Here is a 15,896-nt window from a genome sequence, read left to right as displayed (position 1 = left end):
AGCATCCAGCATCATGCATCGAACCTTGAATCAGTTCTAATGAGGTGGATGAAACTGGATTTAATTTTGTCAACAAAATTTTTCATCACAGTTTCAATAATAGTGCTTGTAATTGCTCTGTTCATATTTTCTGTTTCTTCTTAATTGAGTTTCTAAGCATTTGTCCATGGATTTCAGATTCTAAATTTTATTGTCTTATATTTGTTTGCTGTAGTCTCTTAAAATTCTTTGTTATCTGTGGTATCAGTTATATTGTCATCCTTTGTCATGTCAAATTTGATTGATATAAGTGTTTGTCCTTTTTTTCTTCACAAGTCTGGACAATGGTTTATCTCTTTTGTTCCTCCTCTCCAAGAGACCTCTTTTAGTGATAATGATTTTGGCTACTTTTTTCATCATTTTTTTTCTTAAATTTCTGCTCTGATTTTTATCATTTTTCCCCCTTCTATTCACTTTGGGGAATTTTGGCTGCTTTTTCTTCTTTTCTAAATTCTTTAGATTTAAGGTCGTGTTGATTACTTCAGTTGTGTAGTGTTTATCAACTTCACTCTTTTACTGCTTTAGCATGCTCCACAACTTTAGGATACTCATGTTTTTACTATTCTTTGCTTCTACAAATTTTTTTCATTTTCTCTCTGATTTCATCAGTGATCTCTTGGACATGTAGAGGTGTATTTATTAGCCTACATGGATTCGTGTTTTTTTCTGGTATGTAAATCATAGCATTGTGGTTAAAAAATTTGATACAAATACCATTATATTAAATTTACCAAGGGTTGATTTGAGATCCCGTTTGTGATTTTTCCTGGAGATATTTTATTTTCAATATAGAAAAATGTATTTTCTGCTGTGTTTGGGTGAAATGTCTGATAAGTATCAATTTACTTTGTCAGGTCTCTTGTTCCATTGAATGCTTGTGTTTCTTTTTAAATTTCATTTTTAAATTGGAGGATTCTTTCCAATGTTGTGTCAGCTTCAGCAGTACAACAGTGTGTATTAGCCTATACTAGACCAATGTCAATTTTGGTGTTATTATTTGTTATTACTTATTCATTTTTCTAGGCCCTTTAGAAATGTTTCTCATCGTTTCTCCATTTCATTTCTCGAATGTTTTATCACCTTTACTACCATAACTTCCAAGTCTTTTTCAGGGAGCCTGGCTATTTTTTCTTTCATTATGTTTTGAATTTTTACCACATTTCTTTTCTCACAACATATTTCTCTGTCTTCACATTTCCCTACTTACTGTGTTAATGGTCATTTATTCCCAGACTGCTGTGTTATAGTTATTGCTCCTAGTCTCCACTTGAAGTCAATAAAGTTGACTAGTTTAGGCTTTGGAATTGGAGAGACTGACAACTATGTTCTTGAGTTTGCAGCTGAATTTTCCCTTTCTAATGGTGGGATCGTGTCTGTTCATGTCATTTGCAGGTGTCTATGGAATTAGTCTGACATTAAGCAGTCTATCTGCTGATGATTTGGTTTGTGTTTCTGTCTTGCTTGTTGTGTGGTATTAGGAATCAGCCTTGGGTTGTGCAGGTAGTGGAGTGGAGTGCATCTTATATTAAGAAGGAGGCCTTCATGGAGACTGTCACCAGTTAATATTCACTGTAAACATGGATTCTCTGATGTCCCATGATCCTGGTTTCAGTGTGAAAGGTTGTTGCTGAATGAAAAGACACCAGGATTCTTGGCCTGCAGAGGGGAGGAATTCAATCTGCAGCCAGAGGCAAGGCTTGATCCCTCAGAGCTTTGTGTAATAAAGTTTATTAAAGTATAAAGGAGATAGAGAAATCTTCTGACAAAGGCATCAGAAGGGGGCAGAAAGAGTACCCCCCTCCTAGTCTTCAGCTGGATGTTATATAGTCACTAGCCATCTGTTAATGAAAGGAAGGAATGTCTTAAAACTCATAATGACACCAGGCCCCTCACCCATAAGATGCATTTTGGGATAATATTGGCACTAGTCGATTCATCCCAGGACATTGAATGATTAACTGAATCTTGTAGAAGATCAAGTTCACATAGATTCAAATAGTTTCATTTACATAGATTAGGGAAACAATACTTAGTATAACATACTGGTTTGTCAAGTAGGTTCTGAGCCATTAGGCAAAAACCGACTTGAGGATAGAGTTTGGGGTAAATGCATAGTACATTAGTATAGCTTAAGACAAACATTTCCATAAGAAAAATGCATTGGTTATTTTCAAGGTTTGAGAATAGTTCAGGTGAAACCAGGTGTCATTATTGCAACACAATATTTAAAGAGAAACCTCCTTTTAAATTTGTATAGAGAAGGAAAAAAAAAATATTGCTAGCTTGTTTCATCCTGCAACTTAAGAGAGATAAATATGTCTGACACTTGCAGGCTATTTCCTCCATTTGGAGACCCCTGGCCTCCCTTCCTGTTACCATCCCATTCCCTCATTTTCTTTCTAGGAGAATTATGTTGCTGAGGGAAAAGAGGTATTATTCTCATTCCATGACTGATTCTGAGCTGACAAGGGGCTTTGTCCCTAAATTGGTGAAGCAACATATTCTCCTAATCTTCATATTGAGGATATCTGATCCAGGGACCCCAAATAGTAGTTGGAAGAAGTTGCAGAAGTAGTAGGAATTTAATCTACCATTTGTAATGTTAAAGCTTTCATGTGACTAGAAACAAATCCAGTTACACAGTTACAGATGCAGGGCAAAATAATTAAAACAAGTTAAAATCAAAATTGTGTTATCAATAAAATCAAAACCAAAGTCATGTTATGCCCATAGTTAAAGTGCAGCATGTTTCACCAGTCCATTTTAGGGGTGTTAGATGTCATCAGATGAAGAAGATACATCACTTATGATTGTTGTCAAAGGTATTGGCAGACTTGGAAAAAGTATTTTCCTTGATGTGGAGATGTCCACCATGGGAACCCTTCCACTGAAGAAGAGGGGAGAGCTTTGCAGACACAGCAGTTAGACCGATTGTGGAATGAAGCATAGGAGTGAGCCCAGGACTGGAAAGCATTGTCTTGAGGATCAAAAGACAGAGTCAGGACTTTTGTAATCAGCAGATGTAGGCTCACATATATTATCAGGCCCATTTGAAAAGTACAAAGTCAGAGCATAGAAAGTAAATGCATAAAATGAAGTCACTTAGTTATGGTCAGGGTGCCACCTGTTATCTCAAGTGTGATGTACCCACGAAGCAATCCTGGCACTTTGACAGCTGTGGGAGAAGAAAGAATAACCTGATAAGGGCCTTCCCAGAGGGGCTCGAGGCATGGGCTCCCAGATCCCAATGTTTTTATGAGGACTTTGGTTCCTGACTCAAATAAAGGCTTGTTTGACTCAGAGGCTGGGTAAGGAGTCGTCTCCAGGAGTTCTGTTAACGCCTGTTGAAAACCTGAGAGCTGGGTTACATAACTAGTTAATTCCAAGACTCCAGGGTCTATAAAAATGTCTGTGCATCAGAAAGGCCTTCCATAAATACATTCAAAGGGGGACAGTCCCTCTTTTTGGGGGGCAGTTAGAGCCCTCATTAAAGCTATGGGTAGGACTTAAATCCAACTATCCTGAGTCTCTCGAGTTAATTTGTGCAGATGTCTTTTGATAATGTCATTAGCTTTTTCAGCCTTTCCTGAGGATTGGGATCTCCAGGAACAGTGTAAGTGATATTCTGTTCCTAGAGTTTTAGATACTCCCTGAATTACAGTAGTTTAAAGGTGGAACCATTGTCACTCTGAAGGCTCCTTGGCAGCCCAAACCTGGGGATAATTTCATGGATTAAAATCTATAAAACCTCCTTAGCCTGTTCAGTAAGACAGGGAAAAACCTCAGTCCATCCATTAAAAGTATCTACCCAAACTTGAAAGCAAGAGTATCAATTAGCTTTTGGAATATGAGTAAAATCAATTTCCTAGTCCTCTCCAGGTTACATTCTACTTCATTGTAATCCAGATTTAGCTAGCTTTTCAGACTTTTTTTATTTCTGACAAACCTTACAGATTTTTAAATATTCTTTAAAGTTTTCATTACATTTTTTTTTTCCTTCAAACAAACGAGAAGCCATTTGGTAAGTACTCTCTACATCCAAATGAAAACTCCGATGTAAACCCTTAAGGATTTTCCACTGAGCATTTTCAGGAATTTTTAATTATCCATTCTCAGACTGTAAGCATCCTTTATCAGAAATCTTTGCACCTCTTTTCTCATATCTTTCTAATTCTTTCTCAGTATGTTGTGGTTTTTCCTGTTCCACAGGACCTGTACAGATCAAAGATGTCTGTAGTGAAGGAGTTTTATAAAGTGCCACTTTTCTGGCTTGACAGTCAGCCAACTGATTATCTTCAGCTACTTTACTCCCATCTCTGATGAGCCCTTTGCAATGCATACAAGCTACTTCTTTAAGACAATATATAGCAGTTAAAAGTTCCTCGATCTCTCTGAAATGCTTAATAGCTTCTCCAGTTGCTGTTTTAAACTGTCTTTCTTTCCATATTGCAGCATGAGCATGTAAAGTCCAATAAGCATACTTAGAATCAGTGTAAATATTCACTTGCTGTCCCTTGCTTAACTCTAGAGCTATGGTCAGAGTGAAAACTCCACTAACTGAGCACTGGTTCTCTGGGGAAGTGATTTTGCTTCCTAAACCTGTTTAGCAGTCACCTCAGCATAACCTTTTTTAAGCCTTTCATCCCGAGCAAAGAACTGCCATCTGTAAATATTTCCATGTCAGGATTGTCTAATTGGGTATCCATAGATCTTCCCAAGCTGCATAGTTTAAATTTCGGAATTGGGAACAACCATGATCAGGTGTTTCATTTTCCTTCTCAGGAAGAAAAGTGACAACATTTAAATTTCCACAAACTTTAAGCTTAGTTACTGGTCCTTCAAAAGTGACAACATTTAAATTTCCACAAACTTTAAGCTTAGTTACTGGTCCTTCTATCCACAATGACTGATATTTAAGAAGCCTACTATCTGTCATCCTAATATTAATCTTAGAACTTAATATTCCACTCACATCATGAGAAGTCTGTACAGTATGGTTTCATTCATTAATTATTTTTAAAGCTTCAGGTGCTAATAAAGATGCTACCCCAATTACTCTTAGGCAGTGGGGCCACCCATGTGAAATTACATCTAATTCTCTGCTTAAATAAGCAGTAGTTTTCTGGTGAGGCCCTTGGGGTTGTGTCAAAACTCACAAGGCCACACCTTTTCTTTCAGTGACAAACAAACTAAATTCTGACCCCTGGGCAATCTCAGAGCTGGAGACAAACTAAATTCTGTCCCCTGGGTAAGCTCAGAGACCTACGCCTCAGGGGGCAGTCTTTCATCCAATGTGGTCCTTTGAAGACTGGTAATGGAGCTGGGGTCAGCTTAGATGCCTGAGGGCAATCCCACTTGAGGTGCCTCTCCTTTCCACATTAATGGTAAGCCCATACCTTTTCACCTGGGTTCCTCTGGGCATTTTTGTCAGGCTGTTTAAGAATGTTTTTCATAGTCATTGCTAAGGCTTCTGCCTTTTCCTTTGTCTTTTTCTGCTTTTCTTTCTTTTCACCATATTCCCTACCATAATAGACTGAGCCAGTTTTAACAGAGTATCTAAAGACGGATTTGGTCCATAAGCCAGTTTTAATAGCTTATGACAGATATCTGGAGCTAACTGAGTGAGAAATCTATCCTCTAAGATCACTTTTTCCTTGTTCCTTACAGAACTGGTCTAATTCTAAAATGGTATTATACTTAATAGACCCTCAAACTGGCCACCAAGCACCATCCTCCAGTGGATACCGTTGCCATGTAGTGTCACATAGGAATATGTGTGTCTAGGTGTGTCTTCTTTAAGCCCTGGGGATCAACTATATCTCAGTTTTTTAGGATGCAGCATTTTTTTTTTTTAAGGTAGTCAGGTTTCCTGACTGCCAACCTAAGTTGGGGACCTAAGCCACAGTCACAGTAACAATATAGATCACAAGTCCCTTGTAAGTCCATGATCCAATAGATTAGATTAGTACCTCTAATTCCCAAGGAGTTATGAAATGGTCAAAGAGACCAAAAAGCTTGACCAATAAAGGAGAGTTAGGTCCACAAACTATGCCCATTTCCGGTCAGTACCCAAAGGAGACATTGGGTGCCTCTTGGCATTGGCAACCCCCAACAGGTTTCTGCTATAAGCTGTATGAGATCATTGTGGGACCACAAATATGGGCTCCTCGCTTGCTTCTCCCAGGGCATTTCGTTCATTCACACAAGTACACCTTAGAATTAGTAAAGTACAACAGAAAATGTGTTCACCAGGAAAACAAAGAACTAGAGCTCCAAGCATACTTACCTTGTCCTGCAGGATCCCAAATGAGCCCCCAGAGGAAAGGTTGTTGATGAATGAAAAGACGCTGGGATTCTTGTCCTCCGGAGGAGAAGAATTCAATCTGGGTCCAGAGACAAGGCTTGATCTCTCAGAGATTTGTGCAATAAAGTTTTATTAAAATATAAAGAACACAGAGAAATATTCTGACATAGGTATGAGAAGGGGCAGAAAGAGGACTCCCCTGCTAGTCTTCACCTGGATGGTATATAGTCACTCAGATCAGATCAGTCGCTCAGTCGTATCCAACTCTTTGTGACCCCATGAATCGCAGCATGCCAGGCCTTTCTGTTGATCACCAACTCCCAGAATTCACTCAGACTCATGTCCATTGAGTCAGTGATGCCATCCAGCCATCTCATCCTCTGTCATCCCCTTCTCTTCCTGCCCCCAACCCTTCCTAGCATGAGAGTATTTTCCAATGAGTCAACTCTTCGCAAGAGGTGGCCAAAGTACTGGAGTTTCAGCTTTAGCATCATTCTTTCCAAAGAAATTCCAGGGCTGATCTCCTTCAGAATGGACTGGTTGGATCTCCTTACAGTCCAAGGGACTCTCAAGAGTCTTCTCCAACACCACAGTTAAAAGCATCAATTCTTCGTTGCTCAGCCTTTTTCAAAGTTCAACTCTCACATCCATACATGCTGCTGCTGCTGTTGCTAAGTCGCTTCAGTCGTGTCCGACTCTGTGCGACCCCATAGATGGCAGCCCACCAGGCCCCGCCGTCCCTGGGATTCTTCAGGCAAGAACACTGGAGTGGGTTGCCATTTCCTCCTCCAATGCATGAAAGTGAAAAAAGTGAAGTCCCTCAGTCTTGTCCAACTCTTAGCGACCCCATGGACTGCAGCTTACCAGGCTGCTCCGTCCATGGGATTTTCCAGGCAAGAGTACTGGAATGGGGTGCCATTGCCTTCTCTGCATCCATACATGACCACAGGAAAAACCACAGCTTTGACTAGATGAACCTTTGTTGGCAATGTAATGTCTCTGCTTTTGAATATGCTATCTAGGTTGGTCATAACTTTCTTTCCAAGGAGTAAGTGTCTTTTAATTTCATGGCTGCAGTCACCATATGCAGTGATTTTGGAGCCCACAAAAATAAAGTCTGACGCTGTTTTCACTGTTTCCCCATCTATTTTCCATGAAGTGATGGGACCGGATGCCATGATCTTCATTTTCTGAATGTTGAGCTTTAAGCCAACTTTTTCACTCTCCACTTTCACTTTCATCAAGAGCCTTTTGAGTTCCTCTTCACTTTCTACCATAAGGGTTGTGTCATCTGCATATCTGAGGTTATTGATATTTCTCCCTGCAATCTTGATTCCAGCTTGCGTTTCTTCAAGTCCAGCGTTTCTCATTATGTACTCTGCATGTAAGTTAAATAAACAGGGTGACGATATATAGCCTTGATGTACTCCTTTCCCTATATGGAACCAGTCTGTTGTTCCATGTCCAGTTCTAACTGTTTGCTTCCTGACCTGCATATAGGTTTCTCAAGAGGCAGGTGAGGTGGTCTGGTATTCCCATCTCTTTCAGAATTTTCCACAGTTTATTGTGACCCACACAGTCAAAGGCTTTGGCATAGTCAATAACGCAGAAATAGATGTTTTTCTGGAATTCTCTTGCTTTCTCCATGATCCAGCAGATGTTGGCAATTTGATATCTGTTTCCTCTGCCTTTGCTAAAACTAGCTTGAACTTCAGGAGGTTCATGGTTTGCATATTCCTGAATCCTGGCTTGGAGAATTTTGAGCATTACTTTACTAGCGTGTGAGATGAGTACAATTGTGCGGTAGTTTGACCATTCTTTGGCATTGCCTTTCTTTGGGATTGGAATGAAAACTGACCTTTTCCAGTCCTGTGGCCACTGCTGAGTTTTCCAAATTTGCTGGCATATTGAGTGCCACACTTTCACAGCATCATCTTTCAGGATTTGGAATGGCTTAACTGGAATTCTATCACCTCCACTAGCTTTGTTTGTAGTGATGCTTTCTAAGGCCCACTTGACATCACATTCCTGGATTTTTGGCTCTAGGTCAGTGATCACACCATCGTGATTATCTGGGTCATGAAGATCTTTTTTGTACAGTTCTTCTGTGTATTCTTGCCATCTCTTCTTAATATGTTCTGCTTCTGTTAGGTCCATACTATTGTGTTCTTTATCGAGCCCATCTTTGCATGAGTCACTAGCAGTCTGTTAATGAAAGAAAGGAATGTCTTATAACTCAGAATGGAACCAGGCCCCTCATCCATAAGATGCATTTTGGGATAATATTGGCACCAGATAATTCATCCTGGGCCATAAAATGATTACCTTGAATCTTGTAGAAGGACAGATTACCATACAAATGTATATCTATGTAATCATTTACATAGACTAGGGAAACAATACCTTAGTATAACATAGTGGTTTGTCAAGTAGGTTCTGAGCCATTAAGCAAAACCGACTTGAGGACAGAGTTTAGGGTAAATGAATAGTACATCAGCATAGCTTAAGACCAACATTTCCGTAAGAAAATTGCAATGGTTATCTCAAGGTTTGAGAATAATTAATTTAAGGTTAAATAAGGTGTCATTATGGCAACACAGTATTTTAAGAAAAACCTCCTTTTAAATTTGTACAGAAAAGGGAAAAAACAAACAAACAAACAAACATATATCTAGTTTGTTTCCTCCTACTGCTTAAGAGAGATTAAAATGTCTGACACTTGTAGGCTATCTGTTTGGAGACCTCTGGCCTTCCTGCTTGTTACCCTCTAAAGTGATGACATCCGAGAAGATCAGGCCCAACTTAACTCAGAGAACCACGGTATCATAGTACAACATTGAGGAGATTTAAAAAGTTACATAGATAAATGCTAAGTCGCTTCAGTCGTGTCCAACTCTGTGTGGCCCCATAGATGGCAGCCCACCAGGCTCCCCCGTTCCTGGGATTCTCCTGGCAAGAACACTGGAGTGGGTTGCCATTTCCTTCTCCAATGCATGCAAGTGAAAAGTGAAAGTGAAGTCGTTCAGTCATTTCTTAGCGACCCCATGGACTGCAGCCTACCAGGCTCCTCTGTCCATGTAATTTTCCAGGCAAGAGTACTGGAGTGGGGTGCCATTGCCTTCTCTGCATAGATAAATGGAATAAATAAATAAATAAAAGGTACCACAAGCAATAAACACTACAGAGAAGATTATAGATTCACAAAAAGAACCAATGAAGTAAATTTCAAGGCAAAATAAAACACCAGAACAGAGTGTCAAATGAAGAATAAAGAAACCAAATCAGATAAGAAGATCAGATACAGCCCCCACAGAATAATAGAAAATCACAGTTAATATAGAATTGCATAATAGTTTTAAAGAATAAAGAGATGCAACAGCAACAAAAGGTATAGAAAATAAGAAACCAAAGTAAAAGTAGAAATAGCTATACAAAAAATAAAAATATGGTTGAACCAGAGGGAGGGGAGGGAGGAGGAGGGTTCAGGATGGGGAACGTGGGTATACCAGTGGCGGATTCATTTTAATATTTGGCCAAACTAATACAATATTTTAAAGTTTAAAAAATGAAATAAAATTAAAAAAGAAAAGAAAGGAGCCCCAGGAGACAGTGTGTTCAAAAAAAAAAAAATGGTTGAAATAATCTTAAAAGACCAAATCAATGTGTAATAACAAAGAAACCCAAAACTGAGAAAAATAGTGCACCAACAATTCAATGTATCAAAAGAATAATACATATTTCCCTCTGTCTCATCTGTCAGTGTCCTAGTCCCCAACTTGAGCCAGAGGACAACTACACCCCTTTGGGAAGCTCTCCAAAGATGGAGAAAACTGGATTCTGGATTTCTCTAAGGACAGCACAGACTCAAAACTGCTATAATCCCTGTGTATTCTTACAGCTTCCTGAGCCTGGGCATCATCTTTCACTTGACCTCTTTTCATCTTTTGATGTATTCCATAGATACAGTGTCTCTGTCATAAATCGTGTTTATTTAATCTGCAGCATGCAAAACTGGTTGGAAGATTTCCAATCCTTTTCCTTAATGGCTCTGTCCCTGGGTTTCAGGTGTAATTTTCATCTTTCCTCACATGTGGTCACCAAAGGAGTCTGCCCTGAGACACTTGTGGAGCATTGGGGTCTGCCTTGATCAGCAGAAGATGTTGTATAGCTTCTTGGAATGCTGGAACCCTGGTGATGCCAACTATGAATAGGAGCATCCATGGGCAGAAGAGATTTAGCCTTAATGGAATTCTTTTCTAGCCTGTGTTTGCAGCAGCATTAGTGATATTTCTGGCTGATCTTTCTCTATTATCTGGTTCAGTTCAGTTCAGTTCAGTGGCTCAGTCGTGTCCGACTCTTTGCAACCCCATGAATCGCAGCACGCCAGGCCTTTCTGTTGGTCACCAACTCCCAGAGTTCACTCAGACTCATGTCCATTGAGTCAGTGATGCCATCCAGCCATCTCATCCTCTGTCATCCCCTTCTCCTCCTGCCCCCAACCCCTCCTAGCATGAGAGTATTTTCCAATGAGTCAACTCTTCGCAAGAGGTGGCCAAAGTACTGGAGTTTCAGCTTTAGCATCAGTCCTTCCAAGAAATCTCAGGGCTGATCTCCTTCAGAATGGACTGGTTGGATCTGCTTGCAGTCCAAGGGACTCTCAAGAGTCTTCTCCAACACCACAGTTCAAAAGTATCAATTCTTCAGCACTCAGCTTTCTTCACAGTCCAACTCTCACATGCATACATGATCACTGGAAAAACCATAGCCTTGATTAGACGGACCTTTGTTGGCAAAGTAATGTCTCTGCTTTTGAATATGTTATCTAAGTTGGTCATAACTTTCCTTCCAAGGAGTAACGTCTTTTAATATAATGGCTGCAGTCACCATCTGCAGTGATTTTGGAGCCCTCAAAAATAAATACTGACACTGTTTCCCCATCTATTTCCCATGAAATGATGTGACCAGATGCCATAATCTTTGTTTTCTGAATGTTGAGCTTTAAACCAATTTTTTCACTCTCCACTTTCATCTTTATCAAAAGGCTTTTGAGTTCCTCTTCACTTTCTGCCATAAGGGTGGTGTCATCTGCGTATCTGAGGTTATTGATATTTCTCCCAGAAATCTTGATTTCAACTTATGCTTCTTCCAGTCCAGCGTTTCTCATGATGTACTCTGCATAGATGTTAAATGAACAGGGTGACACTATACAGCCTTGACGTACTCCTTTTCCTATTTGGAACGAGTCTATTAATCCATGTCCAGTTCTAACTGTTGCTTCCTGACCTGCATATAGTTTTCTCAAAAGGCAAGTCAAGTGGTCTGGTATTCTCATCTCTTTCAGAATTTTCCAGTTTATTGTGATCCACACACTCAAAGGCTTTGGCATCGTCCATAAAGCAGAAATAGATGTTTTTCTGGAACTCTCTTGTTTTTTCCATGATTCAGTGGATGTTAGCAATTTGGTCTCTGGTTCCTCTGCTTTTTCTAAAACCAGTTTGAACAACTGGAAGTTCACGGTTCACGTATTGCTGAAGCCTGTCTTGGAGAATTTTGAGTATTACTTTACTAGCGTGTGAGATGAGTGCAATTATTGAACCCATCTTTTGCATGAAATATTCCCTTTGTATCTAATTTTCTTGAAGAGAACTCTAGTCTTTCCCATTATGTTGTTTTCTTCTATTTCTTTGAATTGATCTCTGAGGAAGGCTTTCTTATCTCTGTTTGCTATTCTTTTGGATCTCTGCTTTCAGATACATATATCTTTTCTTTGCTTTGCTTTTTTTTTTCTTTTTTTTTTTTCAGCTATTTGTAAGGCCTCCTCAGGCAGCCATTTTGCATTTTTGCATTTCGTGTCTACACAGATGGTCTTAGTCCCTGTCTCCTGTACAGTGTCATAAATACCCGTCCATTGGTCATCAGGAACTTTGTCTATTAGATCTAGTCCCTTAAATCTATATTTCACTGTATAATGATAAGGGATTTGACTTGGGTCATACCTGAATGGTCTAGTGGTTTTCCCTACTTTCTTTAATTCAAGTCTGAATTTGGCAATAAAGGAGTTCATGATCTGAGCTACAGTCAGCTCCCGGTCTTGTTTTTGCTGACTTTATAGAGTTTCTCCATCTTTGGCTGCAAAGGTAGAATTAATCTGATTTTGGTGATTTTGGTGTTGACCATCTTCTCTTGTGTTGTTGGAAGAGGGTGTTTGCTATGACCAGTGTGTTCTCTTGGAAAAACTCTATTAGCCTTTGCCCTGCTTCATTCAGTATTCCAAGGCCAAATTTGCCTGTTACTCCAAGTATTTCTTGACTTCCTACCTTTACATTCCAGTCCCCTTTAATGAAAAGGACATCTTTTTTGGATATTAGTTCTAAAAGGTCTTGCAGGTCTTCACAGTACCATTCAACTTCAGCTTCTTCAGCATTTCTCATTGGGGCAAAGGCTTGGATTACCGTGATATTGAATGGTTTGCCTTGGAAACGAACAGAGATCATTCTTTCATCTTTGAGATTGCATCTAAGTACTGCATGTAAGACTCTTTTGTTGACCATGCTGGCTCCTCCATTTCTTCTAAGGTATTCCCGTTCACAGTAGTAGATATAATGGTCATCTGAGTTAAATTTACCCATTCCAGTCCCTTTAGTTCGCTGATACCTAGAATGTTGACGTTCACTTTTATCATCTCTGGTTTGATCACTTCCAGTTTGCCTTGATTCATGGAACTGACATTCCAATTTCCTATGTAATATTGCTCTTTACAGCATCAGACCTTGCCTCTATTACCAGTCACATTCATATCTGGGTATTGGTTTTGCTTTGTCTTCATCCCTTCTTTCTTTCTGCAGTTATTTCTCTACTAATCTCCAGTAGCATATTGGATACCTACCAACTGACCCAGGGATTTCCTCTTTCAGTATCCTATCATGTGTTTCATACTGTTCATGGTGTTGTCAAGGCAAGAATACTGATGTAGTTTGCCATTCCCTTCTCCATGGACCACATTCTGTCAGAACTCTCCACCATTACTCGCCCATCCTGGGTGGCACCACAGGGCATGGCTTACTTTCATTGAGTTAGACAAGGCTGCAGTCCATGTGACAAGATTGGCTAGGTTTTTGAGATTATGGTTTCAGCGTGTCTGAAATCTGATGCCCTCATAAGTGAAATCCGATCCTAAAAATTGTATTCCTAAAGTTACAACATTGATAACCATTTTTGGAAAGCAAAAGTTAAGAACCAAGAATAAAAATTAGACTCATTTAAATAGTACAAGAAAAGAAAACGGAGGTCGAATTCATTCTTATATATATAACAAGTGTTTAAAACACAGACGTATGTGTTTTTATTTGAAAGGTAATAATAGTTAACAGAAATAAAAGTTTAGGGTATTAAAAAGGCCTAGCATTGTTAAAAGTTAAAGAAATCATATAGAAATAGATCTCAGAATTAAAAAAAAAAAAAAAAAAAAATTTTTGGTGTCAGTACAGTGTCAGATAGTCCCTAGTTGAAGCTTGTACTTGTTGTCAAATTCTACTATTGTACCTCAGTTGAACATTAATTGAATTAATTGGCATTAATTGAAGGTTTATGCTGTTGAACCTATCACTTCTGGGTTGGTTTATGCTCCTTTGTTTATATTTCCTTCTTTTATTTGAAAGCCTCTCCATATCTGGCTTTCAACATGAAACGAGGGTGTGGTAGCCTCTTATTCGACCTCACTTGCTCGGTGTTTTGGCGGTGAGGTGGGACACTGAAAACAAATACCTCTGGGATATGTGGGTGCTTGAGGTGGATTGACCACATTGGGCTTGCCACTGACAAATGTGACATGTTCTTCCTGGGTCCCCACTCCTCAGCCTCCCTGTTGATACGTGAGGGCATGGTCCCAAGTGGGCCGTGTGTTTCATGCACTTCCCAGCCAGTCAGGCACTTAGGTGCTCAGCAAGGGCAATGACCATGATTGGCTCGGTGCTTTTTGCTCTTCACAAGTCAAAAATCTCAGGTGGCTGGTTGGAGGACAAGACACAGTCCTAGGTGGCCCATGCCTTATGCAGCTCTCTGGTCTCAACCACACAGTTTGCTACCTGTGCCAGAGCCCACAGCCTCAGGTGTTCCATGTGTCTCTTCAGGGTAGCTGACCCCAGGCTGTCATGATCCTGGCCTATGTGAACTGTCCATGAACTCAGGAATTCATCATTAGCAAATTTCAACCAGCTTAGAGCTTGGTAGGGGATGTCTGTAGGACCAAGTTACTAGTAACCTATTTGCTTCTGCCTCTGGCAGTCATATACATTCCTCTCTACCTCCATGGAGGAAAGGGTCTTCAATGGAAGCTGGCTTGGTCTTCTTTGGTATTTTCTAGTTTTCTGGTCTGTGAGTGTGCCATGGTTCACTATGTGGACTTACAGCCTTCTTGTAGGAAAAGTCCTTTCTAAAATGGCTGTCTCTAGTTTTCCCATGGTTTATGTTCCTTGTCACATTAGCTCCATCAGATTGTCCTCAGGGCACTAAATCCTGGTTCTAACAATACTGTGTTTGATACATCACAGGTCTCCTCCCAGACCTCATGTATGACTGTGGACAGAAGAATCTGAGTGACTTTTTGGCTAGTAATTGCATTTATTGGCATAATCTGTGTTTTTGTTCTTTTCCCCCTGGTTCTGTTTTTTCCTTTTTTTTCCTCCCACTGACACTTTTGAGAGAGGGTTTCCTATCTTGTTTTAATTTTCCTCCTTTACGACTCCCTCTCCAAGGGGAGTCTCGTTCCCTAAAACCTTTTCTTCATGTCCATCTCTTATTTTGTCCTACCTCCTTTTTAAGAGATGGGTTTTCATTTCTCAGTTTCTAGGGACCATCAACATCGTTCAAGTTGATTTCTGGAAGGTGGTCCATGTGCAGTCGATCCTTTGATGGATTTGTGTAGGAGAAAGTGGACTGTGCCTCCTATTCCTCTAACATTATGAGACCTCCACCATGACCCTGGAAGATCCATTTTATTAACTGAAATCTTGTTGTTATTCAGTCACAAAGCCATGTCTTACTCTCTGTGACCCCTTGGACTGCACACAAGGGCTTTCTGCCCTCTGCATCACCCAGGGTCTGCCTGAAATCATATCCATTGAATGGGTGAAGCTATACAACCTTCTCCTTCGTTCTCACCCATGTCTCCTCCTGATTTCATTGTTTCCTAAGAATCAGTTTTTTTTTTTTTCCAGTGAGTCATTTCTTTGCTCAGGTGGTCAAAGCTTTGAAGACTCATCTTCAGCATCAGTGATTCTAATTCTTCTTCAGAGTTGATTTCCTTTATGTTTGACTGGATTGATCTCCTTGCAATTCAGTGGATACACACAAGTCATTCCTAGCAGAGCAGTTTGGTGTTCTCACATCTGTACATGTCTACTGGAAAGACCATAGATGTGACTCAAAGTGCCTCCATTGATCAAGTCATGTCTTCACTTTTTAACATGCTTTCTAAATTTGTGACAGCTTTTCTTCCAGGAAGAAATTGTCTTCTAATTTTATAGCTTCCATCACCATCTGCAGTGAATTTAGA

Source organism: Bos mutus, unplaced genomic scaffold (assembly GCF_027580195.1).
Source record: "Bos mutus isolate GX-2022 unplaced genomic scaffold, NWIPB_WYAK_1.1 CTG172, whole genome shotgun sequence".
Classification (NCBI taxonomy): domain Eukaryota; kingdom Metazoa; phylum Chordata; class Mammalia; order Artiodactyla; family Bovidae; genus Bos; species Bos mutus.
The sequence above is the reverse complement of the archived record's forward strand: the minus strand, read 5'-3'. Positions refer to the sequence as shown.